The sequence below is a fragment of the Coregonus clupeaformis genome, chromosome 35 (genome assembly GCF_020615455.1).
Source record: "Coregonus clupeaformis isolate EN_2021a chromosome 35, ASM2061545v1, whole genome shotgun sequence".
Lineage (NCBI taxonomy): Eukaryota > Metazoa > Chordata > Actinopteri > Salmoniformes > Salmonidae > Coregonus > Coregonus clupeaformis.
This window is the reverse complement of record NC_059226.1, coordinates 41,408,255-41,433,254: the sequence shown is the minus strand read 5'-3', so window position 1 is coordinate 41,433,254 and position 25,000 is coordinate 41,408,255. Positions and strand designations below refer to the sequence as shown.

The following is a 25,000-nucleotide window of genomic DNA, read 5'->3' as shown; positions in this document are numbered from 1 at the left end:
CAAATTGAGTGTATGTAAACTTCTGACCCACTGGGAATGTGATGAAAGAAATAAAAGCTGAAATAAATCATTCTCTCTACTATTATTCTGACAATTCACATTCTTAAAATAAAGTGGTGATCCTAACTGACCTAAGACAAGGAATTTTTACTAGGATTAAATGTCAGGAATTGTGAAAAACTGAGTTTAATTGTATTTGGCTAAGGTGTATGTAAACTTCCGACTTCAACTGTATATTGCTCCACGGATTCAAACATGAAGTATAATAGGTTATGCAATATTTATATATACAGTAGTGTATCATAGTATAATATAGAGTAGAGAGTATAAAGCCTCCTGACAGCCATTGTCACATTGTTTCTATAAACAATACAGATGGAGTAATAGTATTTTCTCCCTTTCTCTCCCAGGGCAAATAACACCCATGAAATCCCAGCTGAGATTTGGCTCCTGGAACATTTTTCCTTCCATTAGAATCTAATGTGCATCACCACAGCAACCTGACAGCCCATAATACAACAGTAAATGGCTTACCATTTCCCCTTATAGATAGATATTCAACCAATGAACATACAGAACCAAATAGGACAGAACTTGAAGATGGAGGGGGGAGAATGAGAGAAGAAGAGGGAGATATGAGAGAGCAGGGGGAGAGAAAGAGAGATGAGGAACAGAGAGAGGAGGGAGGGAGGGAGATGAGGAACAGAGAGAGGGAGGGAGGGAGGGAGGGAGGGAGGGAGGGAGGGAGGAGGGAGCGTCAACATCCCAGCTCAACCCTAACCCTAACCCTAGCTTCATGTCCACACCCCAGCTCAACCCTAACCCTAACCCTAGCTTCATGTCCACACCCCAGCTCAACCCTAACCCTAACCCTAGCTTCATGTCCACACCCCAGCTCAACCCTAACCCTAGCTTCATGTCAACATCCCAGCTCAACCCTAACCCTAGCTTAATGTCCACACCCCAGCTCAACCCTAACCCTAACCCTAGCTTCATGTCCACACCCCAGCTCAACCCTAACCCTAGCTTCAACTTTCCTTTCCTCAATGATCCCTTTCTCTTACAATGATTGTGCATTGATTCATAAGCCACCTTAAACATTGACAAATGATGAGTAAGCTATTCTAAACAGGATTTGTGATCATGGCAAGAGTGTCAGAAAAAGTGTCTGGATATGTAGAGACTGACCTATATTTCCACTGTGAAGCACTGTTAATAACACAGTAATATATAACCCTCTCTAAGCACACTGAGCACAGTGGGGGACACACACCAAACAATGACAACAATGCTTTTCTTGTTTACAAATATAGGTCCATTATCTTGACGGATGCTGTTATTTCTGTTGTTATACGTGAATATATAGTACTTGTATTGTTGTATTGTATGTAGCCTATTTAGGGGGATTCTATTACATGTTTATTATCCAAACTGTAATATTTCCTCATTAATATTCAATTCTGATATAAGCTTTGAGGAGACAACTCAATATGCCAGACGTATCATACCTGTCTTGTCTAGATGAACAATAAAAAGGACTCTAGAGTAAGGTAGAACTGTGAGGGTAAACTTGGGATATATACAGTGGGGAAAAAAAGTATTTAGTCAGCCACCAATTGTGCAAGTTCTCCCACTTAAAAAAGATGAGAGAGGCCTGTAATTTTCATCATAGGTACACGTCAACTATGACAGACAAAATGAGAAAAAAAATCCAGAAAATCACATTGTAGGATTTTTAATGAATTTATTGGCATACGATGGTGGAAAATAAGTATTTGGTCAATAACAAAAGTTTCTCAATACTTTGTTATATACCCTTTGTTGGCAATGACACAGGTCAAACGTTTTCTGTAAGTCTTCACAAGGTTTTCACACACTGTTGCTGGTATTTTGGCCCATTCCTCCATGCAGATCTCCTCTAGAGCAGTGATGTTTTGGGGCTGTCGCTGGGCAACACAGACTTTCAACTCCCTCCAAAGATTTTCTATGGGGTTGAGATCTGGAGACTGGCTAGAGCCACTCCAGGACCGTGAAATGCTTCTTACGAAGCCACTCCTTCGTTGCCCGGGCGGTGTGTTTGGGATCATTGTCATGCTGAAAGACCCAGCCACGTTTCATCTTCAATGCCCTTGCTGATGGAAGGAGGGTTTCACTCAAAATCTCACGATACATGGCCCCATTCATTCTTTCCTTTACACGGATCAGTCGTCCTGGTCCCTTTGCAGAAAAACAGCCCCAAAGCATGATGTTTCCAACCCCATGCTTCACAGTAGGTATGGTGTTCTTTGGATGCAACTCAGCATTCTTTGTCCTCCAAACATGACGAGTTGAGTTTTTACCAAAAAGTTATATTTTGGTTTCATCTGACCATATGACATTCTCCCAATCCTCTTCTGGATCATCCAAATGCACTTCAGACGGGCCTGGACATGTACTGGCTTAAGCAGGGGGACACGTCTCGCACTGCAGGATTTGAGTCCCTGGCGGCGTAGTGTGTTACTGATGGTTGGCTTTGTTACTTTGGTCCCAGCTCTCTGCAGGTCATTCACTAGGTCCCCCGTGTGGTTCTGGGATTTTTGCTCACCGTTCTTGTGATCATTTTGACCCCATGGGGTGAGATCTTGCGTGGAGCCCCAGATCGAGGGAGATTATCAGTGGTCTTGTATGTCTTCCATTTCCTAATAATTGCTCCCACAGTTGATTTCTTCAAACCAAGCTGCTTACCTATTGCAGATTCAGTCTTCCCAGCCTGGTGCAGGTCTACAATTTTGTTTTTGGTGTCCTTTGACAGCTCTTTGGTCTTGGCCATTGTGAAGTTTGGAGTGTGACTGTTTGAGGTTGTGGACAGGTGTATTTTATACTGATAACAAGTTCAAACAGGTGCCATTAATACAGGTAACGAGTGGAGGACAGAGGAGCCTCTTAAAGAAGAAGTTACAGGTCTGTGAGAGCCAGAAATCTTGCTTGTTTGTAGATGACCAAATACTTATTTTCCACCATAATTTGCAAATAAATTCATTAAAAATCCTACAATGGGATTTTCTGGATTTTTTTTCCTCAATTTGTCTGTCATAGTTGACATGTACCTATGATGAAAATTACAGGCCTCTCTCATCTTTTTAAGTGGGAGAACTTGCACAATTGGTGGCTGACTAAATACTTTTTTTCCCCACTGTATAGCTCTGTATTTCTCCACACAATATACTTCTATTTTCCTTATAAACTCACTGTAAGATAAATGACCTGGTGAAGCTACAGTTTATCTCTGTGCCTACATAATACAGCGTTGGTTGCTTCCTTTGTCTTCTCCAGCCACAATGCATTTCCAGGGCACATTTACCACAGAGATGACAGCTTTATTATTCCATCATATCTCGGTAATGCAGGTCCTTCCCCGCTCCAGCCGAATATCGATCATGCATAAACTCACCACACTGGTCAGCGAGACGACAGGTAAATACAAAGCGATTGAAAAGCAGGAGCGAGAGAGAATCCCTACTGGCCTGTACGTATGCTACAGTTTTACTGTAGTGTAGACATTTACAATGCAGCAGTAGGAACAAGACAGAAACCCAGAGTGGGAAGGACTGCAACATTGAGCTCCTAATGGATGCCAAGGCTCCAACTATAGCCCTATTCCAGCCCCTGCTATCTAGCTTCTGCACAAACACCAAGCTCAACTAAGCCCGTTACCACTACAATCACACAGCAGATTCCATAAACAAGGCTTCCACTGGCCTGAACAGTCACACATTCCAAATCCAACAATGCCTTAGAACCCTCGCGGATTCCACGCTAGAATCCACTGACAGACAACAGCCAATGAGATCAAAGGAGAAGGGCTCTGTCTGAGCAGTGTTCTGTGTTTTCTGTTGGACATACTGTACCACATGTAGTGTCCATGCACTGAAAACACACACTATTTCCATCAGCCCATTCGATGGTACAGTTAGTAGTGGGCAGTGGATGTCATGTTCATGTTCATTTAGTGAAAACCAAGAGCAAGAGCAAATAGCCTACAAGAAGTGATGACTAACTACACTACCAGGCAAAAGTTTGGACACACCTACTCATTCAAGGGTTTTTCTTTATTTGTACTCTTTTTTACATTGTAGAATAATAGTGAAGACATCAAAACTATGAAACAACACATATGGAATCATGTAGTAACCAAAAAAGGGTTAAACAAATCTAAATATATTTTATATTTGAGATTCTTTAAATAGCCATCCTTTCCCTTGATGACAGCTTTGCACACTCTTGGCATTCTGGTACTGTATGTGTCCATTAGCCTACACGTTTTTCTGCCAATTTAGCATCCCACCAAATGTAAGACCCTACGCCTACTCCCTAAAAAAAGCGGATTGAGGGTAGGGAACATGGATCAAAAAAGCATGTGCTTGCCTTGGGCTTTGTTCAAAATATCAACCATTTTTTATATGACAGCGGTTCCACACGTCGCAGTGACGCAAGTTGCGTGGGAAAAATATTATTTGTGTTTTATTCAGTTATATTTCATTATATTCTTACTACAAAATATATGTGTGTTGACTGTGATCGGGTAGGTGTGTCTTGTCTATTTAATGAACAAAATAATGAACTATTGATTTCATTCATTTGGACGTTACAAACTCAAAATATGCCATTCTATTGTTTTGAAAATACATTTTATTAGTCTTATGTTTCTTAGGATCTGCCTAAACAAATTCATAATGGATTTCTTTTTGATGGTGTATATTCAATGGATTTATTAAAATAGATGCCCACTCACATCTGCACAGCACTACACCAGTCGTTACTGCACCCGAGGTATAAAAGGTGTATGCAGATAAGAATGTGGTAAAAATGGGCCTGTTTGTAAGAGGTTCATATAAACCTTGCCCAATTACGTTCTACAGATAAAATACCTTAAATCCTATGTGAAAGCAGTATGAGACTACTAAATCATTGTGAAACATTACCAAGCCACTGATATCCAATATCCAAGTGTGAGCCCTTGATGTTGACCATTAACTGGATCAAGCACACAGACAGACCATGCATGATAAGATAGATTTTATATCCTGCTGTAGACAGGCGTATGGGATATTGGTGGAAATCAGACCCAAGTCCCATTTCTGTCAGCCTCCATCCCCGGGAATTCCCTTCCTGTTTCTCCAACACAAAAGGAAATTGCACAACACGCTCACCGCCCAGTCTAAAACAAGCATTGTAATTGCTGAGATACTGATCTGGTGTATCACGTAATGTCCTATTTTATTAACAGAATAACAGATCTAATCATTCGTTAATACAAATACAGCACTGCGGAGTCATTTGATCTATTTTAGACCTGCCCATACCTCAACATTACCCTGGTCTGTGTCCACACACTGCCAAGCTATGGCTATTGAAGTGCACCTCAGTGGTATTCTGTGGTGCAGTGGTCCCCACCCAGTGTTGCAAAGCAAACCGAGGTACATATTAATGCCCATGATTTTGGAATGATATGTTTTATGAGCAGGTGTCCACACACTTTTGGTCATGTAGTGCATGTGCCTGTGTCATGAGGGGAATGTGACTCTAAAGTCATAAGACTGAACACTCCTGGCCCATCTCATTCTTCAGAGAGAGAACAACACATTGAACTGATCCTTGATCATTTTTCTCTACCCAGATCCCAACCTTAAGCCCTCCTCGCTCCTCAGGCAGAGGGGAATCCAATCAGTGCACTCTGGTCTAAGGTCAGCTTTTTCCCAATCCTTAAAAGTTCAACATTCCTAGGTCGTCATATGTGCTTCAAAGAGAAGTTGCACTCTAATGCACTGGTCTTGGATCAGAGCCCCCCCTGCCGAGATCCTACCTTCAACCACTGGGGGCTAAATCTAAATATAGCCTATACCTGGAGAACTACTGCAACACTGGATGAAACATCATAGTACTTGGGAGTCTGAAGTACAATGTCTGGTCCCTTAGGGTTCCTTTTTGGAACACTAGTACATCATATTCACATGACTCAGCTCAAGGGGTGAACTTATTTTGTTCCTCTTCCCTGAGTGCCCTAGAGAAGTCATCCATAGTGCTCTGCCATCCATCTTGCTGGCCATATCTCCATTTGAAGAACCTCTTCACTTGTATCTTCAGCATCTGATGCAGGGGTAGAGAGTGTATCAAAGAAAAAGTAGGTATTCATCATGATACTGAAGAAACTAAGAGTAACAGTCTGGTTAGGATCATCATGATACTGAAGAAACTAGAGTAACAGTCTGGTTAGGATCATCTTGATACTGAAGAAACTAGAGCAATATTACTCTGGTTAGGATCATCTTGATACTGAAGAAACTAGAGCAATATTACTCTGGTTAGGATCATCTTGATACTGAAGAAACTAGAGCAATATTACTCTGGTTAGGATAATCTTGATACTGAAGAAACTAGAGCAATATTACTCTGGTTAGGATCATCATGATACTGAAGAAACTAGAGCAATATTACTCTGGTTAGGATCATCTTGATACTGAAGAAACTAGAGCAATATTACTCTGGTTAGGATCATCTTGATACTGAAGAAACTAGAGCAATATTACTCTGGTTAGGATCATCATGATACTGAAGAAACTAGAGCAATATTACTCTGGTTAGGATCATCATGATACTGAAGAAACTAGAGCAATATTACTCTGGTTAGGATCATCATGATACTGAAAGAAACTAGAGCAATATTACTCTGGTTAGGATCATCATGATACTGAAGAAACTAGAGCAATATTACTCTGGTTAGGATCATCTTGATACTGAAGAAACTAGAGCAATATTACTCTGGTTAGGATCATCATGATACTGAAGAAACTAGAGCAATATTACTCTGGTTAGGATCATCTTGATACTGAAGAAACTAGAGGCACAGTCTGGTTAGAATGATATGAGTCAAAGAATGAGTCAAAGGAGGGCAGGATTTGGGGTTTCAGGCTTTTCCACTCAAACAATATGGTCGGCCTATTTAAAAGAAAAACTAAGTGGATTACAGCCCAGTGGGACCACAGACTCTCAATACTCTCACTAACAAAACAATTAGCAACTGTTCTTCGCAACAAGATAAAACAAGATTCAAATAGCCAGTTTAATGTTTTAACAGATTTTTCTCTCAGTCAACATTTCCATTTGATTTATTTTCTCTGCCTACTTTGGGACACGTGGTCTTTTTAGCCAACTCTACGCAAATAAATGGAGTTATTTAAATCATTAATCTGTGTGTGTCATAGGAAGGACACCTGCCAAACCAAAGCAATGAGGTGATGTGTTTCTGTCTCAGGGGAGAAATTATGACTGAGCAGCGTACAGGGACTGACTGTACCATGAGGATTAATTAGATCATTACACTGGTGACTGGAAACAACCGATAATAAAGAGCTCATTTCTCCTTCATTTGGTTGGTTTACTGTGAAGTGTTGCATTTTAAAATGCACTTAAAATAAAGATTTTATTTTATTCACTCTCTTGATTTGATTGATTAGGGATAGAGCAGTAGAACAATAGTATTGTGCTCGTACCTCAATGACAACTATGGTCGAGACTGAGAGAAAGCGACATTATTCACCATTATAAACTGGGTGGATCGAGCCCTGAATGCTGATTGGCTGACAGCCGTGGTATATCAGACCGTATACCACGGATATGACAAAACATTTATTTTTACTGCTGTAATTACGTCGGTAACAGTTTATAATAGCAATAAGGCAACTCAGGGGTTTGTGTTTGCCGTGCCTAAGAACCACCCTTAGCCGTGGTATATTGGCCACATACCACACCCCTCGTGCCTTATTGCTTAATTACTGCATGTTGGTTCCGCCGATATATAGCTTATCTTTTATGATCGATACAATGTTTCTGTATCAAAAGTATGTGTAAGAAAACACAGACAGGCTGAACACACTATACACATGCCACATACACAGTCCCTCATTATCCATTGCATAAAGGTTACACTTCTGACTTCTGGAGCACATCAATCTACAGTGGGGAAAAAAAGTATTTAGTCAGCCACCAATTGTGCAAGTTCTCCCACTTAAAAAGATGAGAGGCCTGTAATTTTCATCATAGGTACACGTCAACTATGACAGACAAAATGAGGAAACAAAATCCAGAAAATCACATTGTAGGATTTTTTATGAATTTATTTGCAAATTATGGTGGAAAATAAGTATTTGGTCAATAACAAAAGTTCCTCACTACTTTGTTATATACCCTTTGTTGGCAATGACACAGGTCAAACGTTTTCTGTAAGTCTTCACAAGGTTTTCACACACTGTTGCTGGTATTTTGGCCCATTCCTCCAGGCAGATCTCCTCTAGAGCAGTGATGTTTTTGGGGCTGTCGCTGGGCAACACAGACTTTCCAACTCCCTCCAAAGATTTTCTATGGAGTTGAGATCTGGAGACTGGGTAGGCCACTCCAGGACCTTGAAATGCTTCTCGAAGCCACTCCTTCGTTGCCCGGGCGGTGTGTTTGGGATCATTGTCATGCTGAAAGACCCAGCCACGTTTCATCTTCAATGCCCTTGCTGATGGAAGGAGGTTTTCACTCAAAATCTCACGATACATGGCCCCATTCATTCTTTCCTTTACACGGATCAGTCGTCCTGGTCCCTTTGCAGAAAAACAGCCCCCAAAGCATGATGTTTCCACCCCCATGCTTCACAGTAGGTATGGTGTTCTTTGGATGCAACTCAGCATTCTTTGTCCTCCAAACACGACGAGTTGAGTTTTTACCAAAAAGTTCTATTTTGGTTTCATCTGACCATATGACATTCTCCCAATCCTCTTCTGGATCATCCAAATGCACTCTAGCAAACTTCAGACGGGCCTGGACATGTACTGGCTTAAGCAGGGGGACACGTCTGGCACTGCAGGATTTGAGTCCCTGGCGGCATATTGTGTTACTGATGGTAGGCTTTGTTACTTTGGTCCCAACTCTCTGCAGGTCATTCACTAGATCCCCCTGTGTGGTTCTGGGATTTTTTCTCAGCTTTCTTGTGATCATTTTGACCCCACGGGGTGAGATCTTGCGTGGAGCCCCAGATCGAGGGAGATTATCAGTGGTCTTGTATGTCTTCCATTTCCTAATAATTGCTCCCACAGTTGATTTCTTCAAACCAAGCTACTTACCTATTGCAGATTCAGTCTTCCCAGCCTGGTGCAGGTCTACAATTTTGTTTCTGGTGTCCTTTGACAGCTCTTTGGTCTTGGCCATAGTGGAGTTTGGAGTGTGACTGTTTGAGGTTGTGGACAGCTGTCTTTTATACTGATAACAAGTTCAAACAGGTGCCATTAATACAGGTAACGAGTGGAGGACATAGGAGCCTCTTAAAGAATAAGTTACAGGTCTGTGAGAGCCAGAAATCTTGCTTGTTTGTAGGTGACCAAATACTTATTTTCCACCATAATTTGCAAATAAATTCATTAAAAATCCTACAATGTGATTTTCTGGATTTTTTTTCTCAATTTGTCTGTCATAGTTGACGTGTACCTATGATGAAAATTACAGGCCTCTCTCATCTTTTTAAGTGGGAGAACTTGTACAATTGGTGGCTGACTAAATACTTTTTTTCCCCACTGTATATGTCTCCCAGACAGTGAAATATGTGCATAACAGTGAAGTTGACCCACTGTGGATTTCAAGCCGGAATCAAATCTAATTCAAAGCACTCACTGGGAAACCCAACATAGTCGCACAAGCTAAATTGGCAAACGACATCGAATTGCGTTCATGCATGGATGGTGAACAAGTCAAGTGTAAAACTCCTTGTATTTCCCCTAAAGCAGGGTCAATGTGGAGCCACAGGGTTCAGGAGACTCATTCAATCAAATCACTTTATTTACGGAATTAGTTTTAAAGGCAATGAACTTACCTCCCGAGTGGCGCAGCAGTCTAAGGCACTGATCAGTGCTAGAGGCGTCACTACAGATCCGGGTTCGATCCCGGGCTGTGTCGCAGCCGGCTGCGACCGGGAGACCCATGAGGCGGCGCACAATTGGCCCAGCGGTCGTCCAAGTTAGGGGAGGGTTTGGCCGGCTGGGATGTCCTTGTCCCATCTCACTCTAGCGACTCCTTGTGGCAGCCGGGCGCCGGCAAGCTGATTTAGGTCTCCAGCTGTACAGTGTTTCCTCCGACACATTGGTGCGGCTGGCTTCCGGGTTAAGTGAGCAGTGTGTCAAGAAGCAGTGCAGCTTGGCGGGGTCGTGTTTCGGAGGACGCACGGCTCTCGACCGTCGCCTCTCCCAAGTCCGACACGGGAGTTGCAGCGATGGGACAAGACTGTAACTACCAATTGGATATCACCGAAATTGGGGAGAAAAATGGTTAAAAAGTACTAAAATAAAATGAATAAAAAATAAAGACAATGAACTTGAACCTGGAGGAACTTTTTTGTGCACTTTAAAAAATAAAAAGTGTATTTGATTTGTTTCAAACTTTGATTTAATTTGATTCCTTTAACTAGGCTGTGACTGCGTGAATGTCTAATCCACAGACCATATGAATAACTCTTTAAACGGACCATTTTCCAAAACCTTGCAGCAGTCTCCATAATACATTAGTCTGAAGGCAGTTGAGATGTTTTTAATTAGATGCCATTAAACAAGTCAATTCATATCAAATGAAAAAATTGCCCATTTTGTGCTGCTAGTTTTTTTAATCAATAAAGCTTTCCAATCAAGTGGAAAATGGAGATGAATAAATGCCTTTAATTTATATGCATAAGCATATTTCTCTCCAGACTCTAGAAAGAGAGCCAATCACATGAAATATAATCTAGAGATTCTATACGGTGGGGTTATGGTATGGGCAGGCATAAGCTAGGACAACGAACACCATTGCATTTTATCGATGGCAATTTGAATGCACAAAAATACAGTGACGAAATCCTGAGGCCCACTGTAAGGCCCATTTTTTTTAAAGGTATCTGTGACCAACAGATGCATATCTGTATTCCCAGTCATGTGAAATCCATAGATTAGGGCCTAATGAATTTATTTTAATTGACTGATTTCCTCATATGAAGTGTAACTCAGTAAAATCTTTGAAATTGTTGCATGTTGCGTTTATAGTTTTGTTCAGTATATTTCTATGGCCGTCACAAATCGTTCTATATGAGCATATAATTAAATATTAGAACTCGAGTATGAGTCTGATGACATCACACAGGGCTGTTAATTCAATCTTTTTTTACTTCAAAATGTTCAAACAATCACTCAGAGATAGAGGTACTGCAGACTGTGTGCCACTAGCCACATTGCACCAATCAGGAAAAAAACTGATTTAAGCACACACACATATAGGCCATCTAAGTCTACATGAGCAAACAGTCTCAATACAAACTGATCTGATTCCATTTTCTCTGGGCTGAGGGACAAAAATACTTTTCAGCGAGAAAGTCATTTAATACGGGTGCTCATATTGGCTGCCGGCCAGACACCATCGAGCATCACTCTATTACTATCATTCATTTCAGGGACGAGTCTCTCACCAGTCAATATGACCAGCTAATTAGCCTAAGCATCTTCATTATAGAGCATTGATCTCCAAACTGTGCCGCGTCCCGTAATGAATGGCAATTTATGAAATAACACTTAAATCAAGCTCAGCAAATTAAACCGCTATCCTTCTAACGAGAACAGCAAAACTATAGTATAGCAAAACCCTCAACAGCCTGCAAGTCCAGACAAATATTATGGAGCTATGTGGTGTATTGCTGTGTCCAAACAAGACAGCCTCAATTTACTGTTCTATGAAGCACAAATTAATGCTGTTACATAAAAGTATAGAACCATAACTAGCAAGTCGGTATTACTATGGATCCACTGGAGTTGCAACTTCTTCACAGGTTGCTGAAGCTTCCTCCTGCTTTGAGAATCAATGTGTTCTGACAGCCGAGTAGGGTGCTGCTGTCAGACAGACGGAGTGGTGTGATGGTGATGGTCCTTCTCCTAGAGGGTAGCAGGTAGATCCAGCAGCATCAGAAGCCCTGTAGGAAGGGCCTCAGAAAAGGTCACTACATCCCTGGGAGATGCCTGGAAATGTCTGTTTGTAGAGCGGAGGTGGATTGACGTCTCCGTGGTCAGGACAGACCTCAAAGCAAATGAGGGGTTTAATTTAACAGTGAGGCGTAGGATTGTCCTGGCCAACGCTGCAGGTTCACTTGAGCCTTAGAGTACTGCTACTGATTAAAGCAAGGAGAAAACAGGGATCCAGCAGCAAGTGTCATCCTCAGCACAACTCAAAGCAGAGCACTGATTCCATGTGACAGTGAGGAACTGTACTAAGAGTAACAGCATACAATATCTGTAAAGAAATCAACTCCAGTGCTTGCTTACAGACTGACTGTCTGGGTTTTCTGCTGGTAACAGTAACTCCTTGTAGCCTAATTGTCTGATCGATTGGCCATAGAGCCAGCCCACTCAGCTAAGTTTATTCTGAACCAGTTGCTGATTAAAAAGGTAAGAACTAGACTTAGCCACCGTGCTTCTACATCTGCATTGCTTGCTCTTTGGGGTTTTAGGATGGGCTTCTGTATAAGCACTTTGTGACATCTGCTGATGTAAAAAGGGCTTTATAAATACATTTAATTGATTGATTGATAGATGAACAAGTGTGGTCCATGTGGACTCTAGCAAAGCACTCCTGGCTGCATACGTGTCATCCGTGTGGGTTGCATCAACAAAGTGAAATTCAGCAGCTTTAGAGACGGGAGCATTAAATGTGGTTAGGTTTGAAATTCAAGAAGCAGCACTCTGTCTATTAGTGTGAATAGAATGCAGGACTGTTGCAGATATCAGCTATCATAGCATGTATATGGCAGTGAAACTCTTAATTATATTTCCCTATTTTTGCATTTTTCCTGATAGCTGTTCTAACTTCTGCTATAAAGCCTTGTTCTTGGGGTTAAAGAGAACATTATCATTGGGTGAATACAGTTAAGGGAACATCTTCTCATTCAAGTTCTTGCCTCAAGTAGAACTTTTATCATCAAGGGCCAGCTCTGCTTCAGTCAAACAATGGGAAAGAGAGACATACTTAAAATACAAAGTTTTGCTCTATTAAAATGTTGTGGTAACATAATAACCCACAGTGACCTAGAATGGCCAGATCTGCTCACAGTGCTACACATGACAAACCTTGCTAAAAGGAAGATGCTCCCTAAGGATACATGAAGGTCTTAAAAACCAAACTCTAAATTCAACATAGCCTAGGGCTAGTCAAACATTACATGTGACCCTACATTAATTTCTCACCCCTTCTACAAATGAACCCCATTTTTCACTACTTGATATACAGTGAGGGAAAAAAGTATTTGATCCCCCTGCTGATTTTGTACGTTTGCCCACTGACAAAGAAATGATCCGTCTATTATTTTAATGGTAGGTTTATTTGAACAGTGAGAGACAGAATAACAACAACAAAATCTAGAAAAACACATGTCAAAAAATTTTATAAATTGATTTGCATTTTAATGAGGGGAAATAAGTATTTGACCCCCTCTCAATCAGAAAGATTTCTGGCTCCCAGGTGTCTTTTATACACGTATTGAGCTGAGATTAGGAGCACACTCTTAATGATCAATCAATCCGATTCCAAACTCTCCACCATGGCCAAGACCAAAGAGGATGTCAGGGACAAGATTGTAGACCTACACAAGGCTGGAATGGTCTACAAGACCATCGCCAAGCAGCTTGGTGAGAAGGTGACAACAGTTGGTGCGATTATTCGCAAATGGAAGAAACACAAAATAACTGTCAATCTCCCTCGGCCTGGGGGCTCCATGCCAGATCTCACCTCGTGGAGTTGCAATGATCATGAGAACGGTGAGGAATCAGCCCAGAACTACACGGGAGGATCTTGTCAATGATCTCAAGGCAGCTGGGACCATAGTCACCAAGAAAACAATTGGTAACACACTACGCCGTGAAGGACTGAAATCCTGCAGCGCCCGCAAGGTCCCCCTGCTCAAGAAAGCACATAAACAGGGCCATCTCAAGTTTGCCAATGAACATCTGAATGATACAGAGGAGAACTGGTAAAGTGTTGTGGTCAGATGAGACCAAAATCGAGCTCTTTGGCATCAACTCAACTCGCCGTGTTTAGAGGAGGAGGAATGCTGCCTATGATCCCAAGAACACCATCCCCACCGTCAAACATGGAGGTGGAAACATTATGCTTTGGGGGGTGTTTTTCTGCTAAGGGGACAGGACAACTTCACCACATCAAAGGGACGATGGATGGGGCCATGTACCGTCAAATCTTGGGTGAGAACCTCCTTCCCTCAGCCAGGGCATTGAAAATGGGTTGTGGATGGGTATTCCAGCATGACAATGACCCAAAACACACGGCCAAGGCAACAAAGGAGTGGCACATTAAGGTCCTGGAGTGGCCTAGCCAGTCTCCAGACCTTATTCCCATAGAAAATCTGTGGAGGGAGCTGAACGTTTGAGTTGCCAAACGTCAGCCTCGAAACCTTAATGACTTGGAGAAGATCTGCAAAGAGGAGTGGGACAAAATCCCTCCTAAGATGTGTGCAAACCTGGTGGCCAACTACAAGAAACGTCTGACCTCTGTGATTGCCAACAAGAGTTTTGCCACCAAGTACTAAGTTATGTTTTGCAAAGGGGGTCAAATACTTATTTCCCCTCATTAAAATGCAAATCAATTTATAACATTGTGTTTTTCTGGATTTTTTTGTTGTTATTCTGTCTCTCACTGTTCAAATAAACCTACCATTAAAATTATAGACTGATCATGTCTTTGTTAGTGGGCAAACGTACAAAATCAGCAGGGGATCAAATACTTTTTTCCCTCACTGTACAGTACAAAGTTGTTTCTTTGAACTCTGGCTGTTAACTAATGTGTAAATACTGTGTATTTAAAAAACATTAAAAATAAGGACGTGTTAGCTCTTCTAAGAACATGTCTCAAATCAGTCATGAAAAATCGCTTTAACGACACCTACCATACATAGTTGGACAAATAAGGAAAACAAAAAACGCAAATGTAGCCTATTCCAGTAGAATCCATTCAGCAATAAATCCCGGCATAATAAAAAATCGTGAGTAGATTAACGTAGCGCTGTCAAAAACAGCAGACATGGTGCTCAGTTTAATCGAACCAACAATTCAATGCAACCAAATTGCCATAGCCTATAACTAACGATGTTTACAAAAAGTAGCCTATACATTCCCCCTTTTCGTAACAGACTGCAGAGAAAAAGAGAGAGAGAAAAACATTAACCCACCGAATGAAGTGAAAGATTCCTTGTTGTTTCTTATGGTCTCCTTTGTGTCCCGCCGCTCTCTCTGGTTCATCAACCGCTCTGTTCCGTCGTTTCTTCACAAACGCCAGCAGCGCGCACCGCTTCTTGAAAAGTTTAGTGACGTCAACCGCAGTATTTAAAAAACGCTTCAATTGAGCCAGATGCCTACCGCCGTTAAACCTCATCGAAGAAGAAGAAGAACAGTCTGCCATTTAAACGACCAAGCACATAACATTATATCATGAAAAAATCGTGCGGGATTAAAACTGAAACTGAGCATATCCTTTGATATTAGAAGATAATCCATTGTAGTCAAATCTCTCTCTAAGGCAAAAAATACTTTTGTGAAAATTAACTTTTAATATAATATGCCATTTAGCAGACGCTTTTATCCAAAGCGACTTACAGTCATGCGTGCATACATTTTTGTGTATGGGTGGTCCCGGGGATCGAACCCACTACCTTGGCGTTAAAAGCGCCGTGCTCTACCAGCTGAGCTACAGAGGACCACTATCAATAGAAATCGTGATTTTAAAAACATCACATGATACAGAATGCCAAGAGTGTGCAAAGCTGTCATCAAGGCAAAGGGTGGCTATTTGAAGAATCTCAAATATAAAATATATTTTGATTTGTTTAACACTTTTTTGGTTACTACATTATTCATTTTTTTGTTGTTGTCATTTAGCAGACGCTCTTATCCAGAGCAACTTACAGTTAGTGAGTGCAATACATTTTCATAGTGAATGATTCCATATGTGTTATTTCATAGTTGATGTCTTCACTATTATTCTACAATATAAAAATTAAGAAAAACCCTTGAATGAGTAGGTGTTCTAAAACTTTTGACCGGTAATGTATATATACATATTTTTGTTGTTGTTGTTGTTGCCTGTTTTTTGCATGTTATTTTGGCATTAATACATGTCACATATCAGTTTGCAAACAAGGTTAAAAAAATATATATAATTGAGTTAAACTCTATGGGGGTGGTTGAGCTAACGTGCGCTAATGTGATTAGTATGACTGTTGTAAGTAACAGCAAACTTTCCAGGATATAGACATGTCTTATATGGGCAGAAAGCTTAAATTCTTGTTAATCTAATTGCACTGTCCAATTTACAGTAGCTATTACAGTGAAAAATACCATGCTATTGTCTGAGGAGAGTGCACAACAACAAAAAAACGTATCACGGCAACTGATTTGATACATTCACTCTGAAGGTAAATAAGGTAATTACATTCAGTAATGTTGCTCTGATTTGTCATCCTAAGGGTCCCAGAGATCAATGTAGCATAGTTTTGTTTGATAAAATCCATTTTTATATTCAAATGTAGGAACTGGGTTCTACAGTCGTGGTCAAAAAGTTTTGAGTTTTTTCTGCTGCATCAATTTTAATGATGGCAATTTGCATATACTCCAGAATGTTATGAAGAGTGATCACATGAATTGCAATTAATTGCAAAGTCCCTCTTTGCCGTGGAAAATGAACTTAATCCCAAAAAAACTTTTTCCACTGCATTTCAGCCCCGCTACAAAGGACCAGCTGACATCATGTCAGTGATTCTCTCGTTAACACAGGTGAGAGTGTTGACGAGGACAAGGCTGGAGATCACTCTGTCATGCTGATTGAGTTAGAATAACAGACTGGAAGCTTTAAAAGGAGGGTGGTGCTTGAAATCATTGTTCTTCCTCTGTTAACCATGGTTACCTGCAAAGAAACACATGCCGTCATCATTGCTTTGCACAAAAAGGGCTTCACAGGCAAGGATATTGCTGCTAGTAAGATAGTACCTAAATCAACCATTTATCGGATCATCAAGAACTTCAAGGAGAGAGGTTCAATTGTTGTGAAGAAGGCTTCAGGGCGCCCAAGAAAGTCCAGCAAGCGCCAGGACCGTCTCCTAAAGTTGATTCAGCTGCGGGATCGGGGCACCACCAGTGCAGAGCTTGCTCAGGAATGGCAGCAGGCAGGTGTGGAGTGCATCTGCACGCACAGTGAGACGAAGACATTTGTAGGATGGCCTGGTGTCAAGAAGGGCAGCGAGGAAGCCACTTCTCTCCAGGAAAAACATCAGGGACAGACTGATATTCTGCAAAAGGTACAGGGATTGGACTGCTGAGGACTGGGGTAAAGTCATTTTCTCTGATGAATCCCCTTCCGATTGTTTGGGGCATCCGGAAAAATCTTGTCCGGAGAAGACAAGGTGAGCGCTACCATCAGTCCTGTGTCATGCCAACAGTAAAGCATCCTGAGACCATTCATATGTGGGTTGCTTCTCAGCCAAGGGAGTGGGCTCACTCACAATTTTTTGCCTAAGAACACAGCCATGAATAAAGAATGGTACCAACACATCCTCCGAGAGCAACTTCTCCCAACCACCCAAGGACAGTTTGGTGACGAACAATGCCCCTTTTCCAGCATGATGGAGCACCTTGCCATAAGACAAAAGTGATAACTAAGGGGCTCGGGGAACAAACATCGACATTTTGGGTCCATGGTCAGAAACTCCCAGACCTTAATCCCATTGAGAACTGTGGTCAATCCTCCAAGCCTCCGGGTGGACAAACAAAAACCCACAAATTCTGACAAACTCCAAGCATTGATTATGCAAGAATGGGCTGCCATCAGTCGGATGTGGCCCAGAAGTTAATTGACAGCATGCCAGGGCGGATTGCAGAGGTCTTGAAAAAGAAGGGTCAACACTGCAAATATTGACTCTTTGCATAAACTTAATGTAATTGTCAATGAAAGCCTTTGACACTTATGGAATGCTTGTAATTATACTTCAGTAGTAACATCTGACAAAAATATCTGAAAACACTGAAGCAGCAAACTTTGTGAAGACCAATACTTGTGTCATTCTCAAAACTTTTGACCACGACTGTACAGTTGGAACCCCTGCTGTCTCTGGCTCCACACCCACCCCGCCCGGCCATCTAGATGTGTGAAAGTTAGTGTATAAGCTAATGATCCATCATGTATGACATTCCTGGGAGTGTGTAAACTACATTTTGTAATTATCACATCATTTTTGTATGTTCTCTATAGGTACAGTGGGGAAAAAAAAGTATTTAGTCAGCCACCAATTGTGCAAGTTCTCCCACTTAAAAAGATGAGAGAGGCCTGTAATTTTCATCATAGGTACGCGTCAACTATGACAGACAAAATGAGAGAAAAAATCCTAAAAAATCACATTGTAGGATTTTTAATGAATTTATTGCAAATTATGGTGGAAAATAAGTATTTGGTCAATAAAAAAGTTTCTCAATACTTTGTTATATACCCTTTGTTGGCAATGACACGGTCAAACGTTTTCTGTAAGTCTTCACAAGGTTTTCAGACACTGTTGCTGGTATTTTGGCCCATTCCTCCATGCAGATCTCCTCTAGAGCAGTGATGTTTTGGGGCTGTCGCTGGGCAACACAGACTTTCAACTCCCTCCAAAGATTTTCTATGGGGTTGAGATCTGGAGACTGGCTAGGCCACTCCAGGACCTTGAAATGCTTCTTACAAAGCCACTCCTTCGTTGCCCGGGCGGCGTGTTTGGGATCATTGTCATGCTGAAAGACCCAGCCACGTTTCATCTTCAATGCCCTTGCTGATGGAAGGAGGTTTTCACTCAAAATCTCACGATACATGGCCCCATTCATTCTTTCCTTTACACGGATCAGTCGATCCTGGTCCCTTTGCAGAAAAAACAGCCCCAAAGCATGATGTTTTCCCACCCCCATGCTTCACAGTAGGTATAGTGTTCTTTGGATGCAACTCAGCATTCTTTGTCCTCCAAACACGACGAGTTGAGTTTTTACCAAAAAGTTCTATTTTGGTTTCATCTGACCATATGACATTCTCCCAATCCTCTTCTGGATCATCCAAATGCACTCTAGCAAACTTCAGACGGGCCTGGACATGTACTGGCTTAAGCAGGGGGACACGTCTGTCACTGCAGCATTTGAGTCCCTGGCGGCGTAGTGTGTTACTGATGGTAGGCTTTGTTACTTTGGTCCCAGCTCTGCAGGTCATTCACTAGGTCCCCCGTGTGGTTCTGGGATTTTTTGCTCACCGTTCTTGTGATCATTTTGACCCCACGGGGTGAGATCTTGCGTGGAGCCCCAGATCGAGGGAGATTATCAGTGGTCTTGTATGTCTTCCATTTCCTAATAATTGCTCCCACAGTTGATTTCTTCAAACCAAGCTGCTTACCTATTGCAGATTCAGTCTTCCCAGCCTGGTGCAGGTCTACAATTTTGTTTCTGGTGTCCTTTGACAGCTCTTTGGTCTTGGCCATAGTGGAGTTTGGAGTGTGACTGTTTGAGGTTGTGGACAGGTGTCTTTTATACTGATAACAAGTTCAAACAGGTGCCATTAATACAGGTAACGAGTGGAGGACAGAGGAGCCTCTTAAAGAAGAAGTTACACGTCTGTGAGAGCCAGAAATCTTGCTTGTTTGTAGGTGACCAAATACTTATTTTCCACCATAATTTGCAAATAAATTCATTAAAATCCTACAATGTGATTTTCTGGATTTCTTTTTCTCAATTTGTCTGTCATAGTTGACGTGTACCTATGATGAAAATTACAGGCCTCTCATCTTTTTAAGTGGGAGAACTTGCACAATTGGTGGCTGACTAAATACTTTTTTCCCCACTGTATGTACTTGAAAATGTTTCAATTGACCAATTCGGCACATTTGGGCAGACTTGATACAAAAATAGTCCAGTATTGCAATGCTTCACTGGATCAATCTGAAACTTTGCACACACACTGCTGCCATCTAAAGGCCAAAATCTAAATTGCGCCTAAACTGCAATATTATTTGTGGCCTTTCTCTTGCATTTCCAAAGATGATGAAAAAATTAATAAATAGAAAACGCATGTTTTTTTGTTTGTATTATCTTTTACCAGATCTAATGTGTTATATTCTCCTACATTCATTTCACATTTCCACAAACGTCAAAGTGTTTCCTTCAAATGGTATCAAGAATATGCATGTCCTTGCTTCATTCCTGAGCTACAGGCAGTTAGATTTGGGTATGTAATTTTAGGCGAAATTGGAAAAAGGGTCCGATCCTTAAGAGGTTAATAAAGCCCATGCAAACATCGTCTCTTTTTGCTTTCTTGAGTAAGGCAGCTCCAAAATGCAGGTGTTTCAGCCTAGCTCAGTGCTTTCTGTGGTGGTGGGGCAGCCAGCGAAAAATACAGAGCGTAGGGGTTGGTAATGTTCTCTAGTTGCGCCGTGGTTGGCTCAGTGTTCTGTCACTCATGGGGACACTACGTCACTGCAAAATCTACAGGGTGAGCTCGAAAATTCAAGCCCCTTTGGGTGCTGCCATAGATTTATATTAGACGTGCCCATCCATGAAGGCTCAAGGTCATTGGCCACAGATAAAATGATGTCAAATCACGTTATATCTACCGTAGCTTTGATTGGACTGATCATGTCAACATCATACTTTCAAAATATTAGCTAGCACACCTAGACAATCAGTCATCATCATGAATCAAGTAAACAATCTACTGGCAAATCCTTTTCAATCCTTGTCTTATGAAGAGAAATTATAGATAAAACATATTGGTGCTCATCGGCCATTGAACATAAACATTACACAACGAGTTGGAAATCGCAAATTCAACAATGAGTGGTTTGGAAGGAATCAGTGACTAACTGCAAGCTTTGCAAAGCAATCACCAGCCTGCTATTCAGTGGAAAGCGTGTGTGGACCAAGTCTGGGTTTAAGGGTCTCTTTTCCAAGCTTAAAATGATAAACATTCACCTATGCAACACCTATGGTCCAGAAAAGGTTGAATACATTGGCCATGACTTCTGCAGCGTTCAAAACAACTGGAAATTTGGAACAGGGAAATCTTAGACATCTAGTGAGTTCAAGACAACTGGGAACTTGGAAAAAAAACTAGCTCCGACTGGGAAAATACGTTTTGAACGTTCATCCAACTCAGAATTCCAAGTCGGAACTAGGGCCTCTTTCTAGAGCTCCGCTCTGAAGATAACTGACGTCATGATTCAACCTTGTTTTTTTCAGAGTTCCCAGTTGTCTTGAAAGCACCATAAATCCAGAGAATGCCAGACTTTGATGACAAAGTTTGATGACAAAATTTGCCCACAAGAAGTGAGCACAGCACAACAAGGTGAGTCTAAAAAGGTATTGTATGCTGCTGCATAAATGATGTAATATGCCAGGGAGATATGTATACTGTAGCTAAGAAAGTAATGCTAAGTCTATGTTGTGTAGTAAGCTGTTAGTAGCCCATGTGCCTCACCCTAATAATTTGGTCCCTTTCCCCCTCATAACTTAGCCTACTGTTCTGACTTGGTGGTGCACATGTAGCCTATAGCCTGTTTTAGAGAAATGTCCTCATCGAATATTGTGAAGAGCTTTCATTGTCTGCTTATATGCCCCCTTTATTTATCCTACAGTTCTGACTTGGTATACAGGAATACTGTAAGAACGGCCCTTGTTCTGAATTCTGTCGCTGTACATTTCAAAAGTGCTGAACCAATAGTTATATTGACTAAGTCCGATCTTAGCTCACTCATTAATGTCTTGATCAAAATTTGCGGATTGCCTCTTATCCGCTCATCATTCCCTTATGCCATAGTTTGTACATCTCAATTGTCTGTAGAAACCACATTTGTTTAAGCAAGTCAGCCATATCAGCTATGTTTTTTAAAAAGGCAGTAAATGAGGCTGAATGAACTGTTTCACTGCCAGACAAGGCTCCGCTGATAGCCAGGTATATCAGTAGTAAGGATTCACTCCATGGTGCTGAAAAGAAAACTCTGCAGTTGGGACAGCTTTATGTAGGCCCTAACAGTTTGTAGGTACCGCTTTGTCACCGTTAGAGTGCAATTAATTGTTTAGTGTTGTGTTGTGTAGTGGCTTTGCTGGCATGCATCCCCCAATTTTGGGGGAGTTTGCCCCACCGAAGATTTACATGCTAAAATCACCACTGATCATGGGGGGTGCATATTAGCATAATAGGCTATTAATGTTTACCAATATGCATAAGCATAGTGCTTTAGTTTACTAGTTAGACTAGCCTATATCAATTAATGTCTGAGCTACAGTGGCTTCGAAGTATTCACCCCCTTGGCATTTTTCATATTTTGTTACCTTACAACCTGGGATTAAAATAGATTTTTTGGGGGGTTGTATCATTTGGATTTACACAACATGCCTACCACTTTGAAGATGCAAAATAAAAAATGTTGTGAAACAAACAAGAAATAAGACAAGTTGAGCGTGCATAACTATTCACCCCCCAAAGTCAATACTTTGTAGAGCCACCTTTTGCAGCAATTAGTCTCTTGGGGTATTACATTGGCACATCTAGCCACTGGGATTTTTGCCCATTCTTCAAAAGCAAAACTGCTCCAGCTCCTTCAAGTTGGATGGGTTCCGCTGGTGTACAGCAATCTTTAAGTCATACCACAGATTCTCAATTGGATTGAGGTCTGGGCTTTGACTAGGCCATTCCAAGACATTTAAATGTTTCCCCTTAAACCACCCGAGTGTTGCTTTAGCAGTATGCTTAGGGTCATTGTCCTGCTGGAAGGTGAACCTCCGTCCCAGTCTCAAATCTCTGGAAGACTGAAACAGATTTCCCTCAAGAATTTCCCCTGTATTTAGCGCCATCCATCATTCCTTCAATTCTGACCAGTTTCCCAGTCCCTGCCGATGAAAAAACCTCCCCACAGCATGATGCTGCCACCACATTGCTTCACTGTGGGGATGGTGTTCTCGGGGTGATGAGAGGTGTTGGTTTTGCGCCAGACATAAGCGTTTTCCTCCATTGATGGCCAAATAGCTCATTTTTTGTCTCATCTGACCAGACTACCTTCTTCCATATGTTTGGGGAGTCTCCCACATGCCTTTTGGGAACACCAAACGTATTTGCTTATTTTTTTCTTTAAGCAATGGCTTTTTCTGGCCACTCTTCCGTAAAGCCCCAGCTCTGCGGAGTGTAAGGCTTAAAGTGGTCCTATGGACAGATACTCCGAAACTCCGCTGTGGAGCTTGCAGCTCCTTCCAGGGTTATCTTTGGTGTCTTTGTTGCCTCTGATTAATGCCCTCCTTGCCTGGTCCGTGAGTTTTGGGTGGGCGGCCTCTCTTGGCAGGTTTGTTGTGGTGCCATATTCTTCCCATTTTTTAATAATGGATTTAATGGTGCTCCGTGGGGACGTTCCAAAGTTTCCTGATATTTTTTTATAACCCAACCTGATCTGTACTCACTGACCTGTTTGGAGAGCTCCTTGGTCTTCATGGTGCACGCTTGCTTGGTAGTGCCCCTTGCTTAGTGGTGTTGCAGACTCTGGGGCCTTTCAGAACAGGTGTATATATACCGGAGATCATGTGACAGATCATGTTACACCTAGATTGTACACAGGTGGACTTTATTTAACTAATTATGTGACTTCTGAAGGTAATTGGTTGCACCAGATCTTATTTAGGGGCTTCATAGCAAGGGGGGTGAATACATACACATGCACCACTTTTCCCGTTTTTTTCATTCCACTTCACCAATTTTGACTATTTTGTGTTTGTCCATTACATGCAGAAATCCAAATAAAAATCCATTTAAATTACAGGTTGTAATGCAACAAAATAGGAAAAACGCCAAGGGGGATGAATACTTTTGCAAGGCCCTGTCTTTTGGGAATAGGAGTATAAACATCTAAATATACACACTTTTCAAAGTAGTCACATTCTAACTGAAAACTGGGACAGAGGAGAAAGGAGAGGGATGAGGGAGGGGTGATGACAGGTGAGGTGACGGTGGTGGGATGAGTCTCCATGTATTCATGTTGTCTGTTTCCCCTCTAGTGATTCACTTAATCATAACAGAGTACCTCAGCGAGAGAGCATTGTAGCTAACCCCCTTGGGAAAGATAATGTATCAGGCTGCTTGCTGAGAGAAAGTCCACTGTCATGCTGTTGTAGGCTGGTGAATATTTTAGTTTATATTTTACCCTCGCCTGCGATCATTCCACTCAGTAGAGAGAGAGGCTTTACACGTGCCTCTTTAAAGAACATGAATCTGTTCTGCTTCAATGGCTATAATAACTGAAAATCTCTGAATGTAATGCACTGAAAAGCCACCGCAGTGTCCATCCATCTCGTGCACTGATCATGTCTGGAACTGCCCATAGTAGATCAAGTGCAGAACCAGCTCATGTAGCTGCACAGAAAACAACTGATGACAGCAATTTTCATGTAGCAATTTTGCCTGGCAGAAATGGTTCCCTATTCAGATCAAATGGCTGATTAAAGGGGCGATGCATCATCATTAGAATCTCCATCAGACAAATACGAAAGTTGGGGCTGCACAAAGAAATACATCACCAAACAAGGTTTGATGGCCTTTTACATTGACCCACATAGCATTATACAACATGGCAATACACTTAAGTCAGAGTGGTGCTTGTATCATCAGTATACAATGGTGTATTCTGTAAAGCCTTGAGCAATTTTAAAAAAGGATATAATTATGCTAACACTACAATAAAGTGGATTGAAGTAACTGTATCATTGGTGTTGACAAAACCTGCAACAGAAAGTTGAGGAAGTGTAGAGGGAAGTAAGATAAATGGAATTATATTTAAGTATGGAACATAGATATAGGGACTCTTGGAAAGTGGGTTAAAATCACGGAGGTTGGTGGCACCTGTTGAGAACAGGCTTGGTGATAATGGCTG

At 41.5% G+C, this 25,000-nt stretch overlaps 2 protein-coding genes across 4 annotated transcripts in view; both read right to left on the bottom strand.

The window, feature by feature from the left end:
* LOC121563703 (PTB domain-containing engulfment adapter protein 1) overlaps positions 1-15,318 on the bottom strand; it is a 31,115-nt gene extending 15,797 nt beyond the window's left edge. For all 3 annotated transcript variants that reach the window (XM_045210702.1, XM_045210701.1, XM_045210703.1), the window contains exon 1: positions 15,263-15,318. The gene's annotated coding sequence lies outside the window, so the exon portion shown is untranslated. The remainder of the gene's footprint in view (positions 1-15,262) is intronic.
* Positions 1-25,000, bottom strand: part of LOC121571572 (death domain-associated protein 6) — a 37,159-nt gene that overhangs the window by 7,005 nt on the left and 5,154 nt on the right.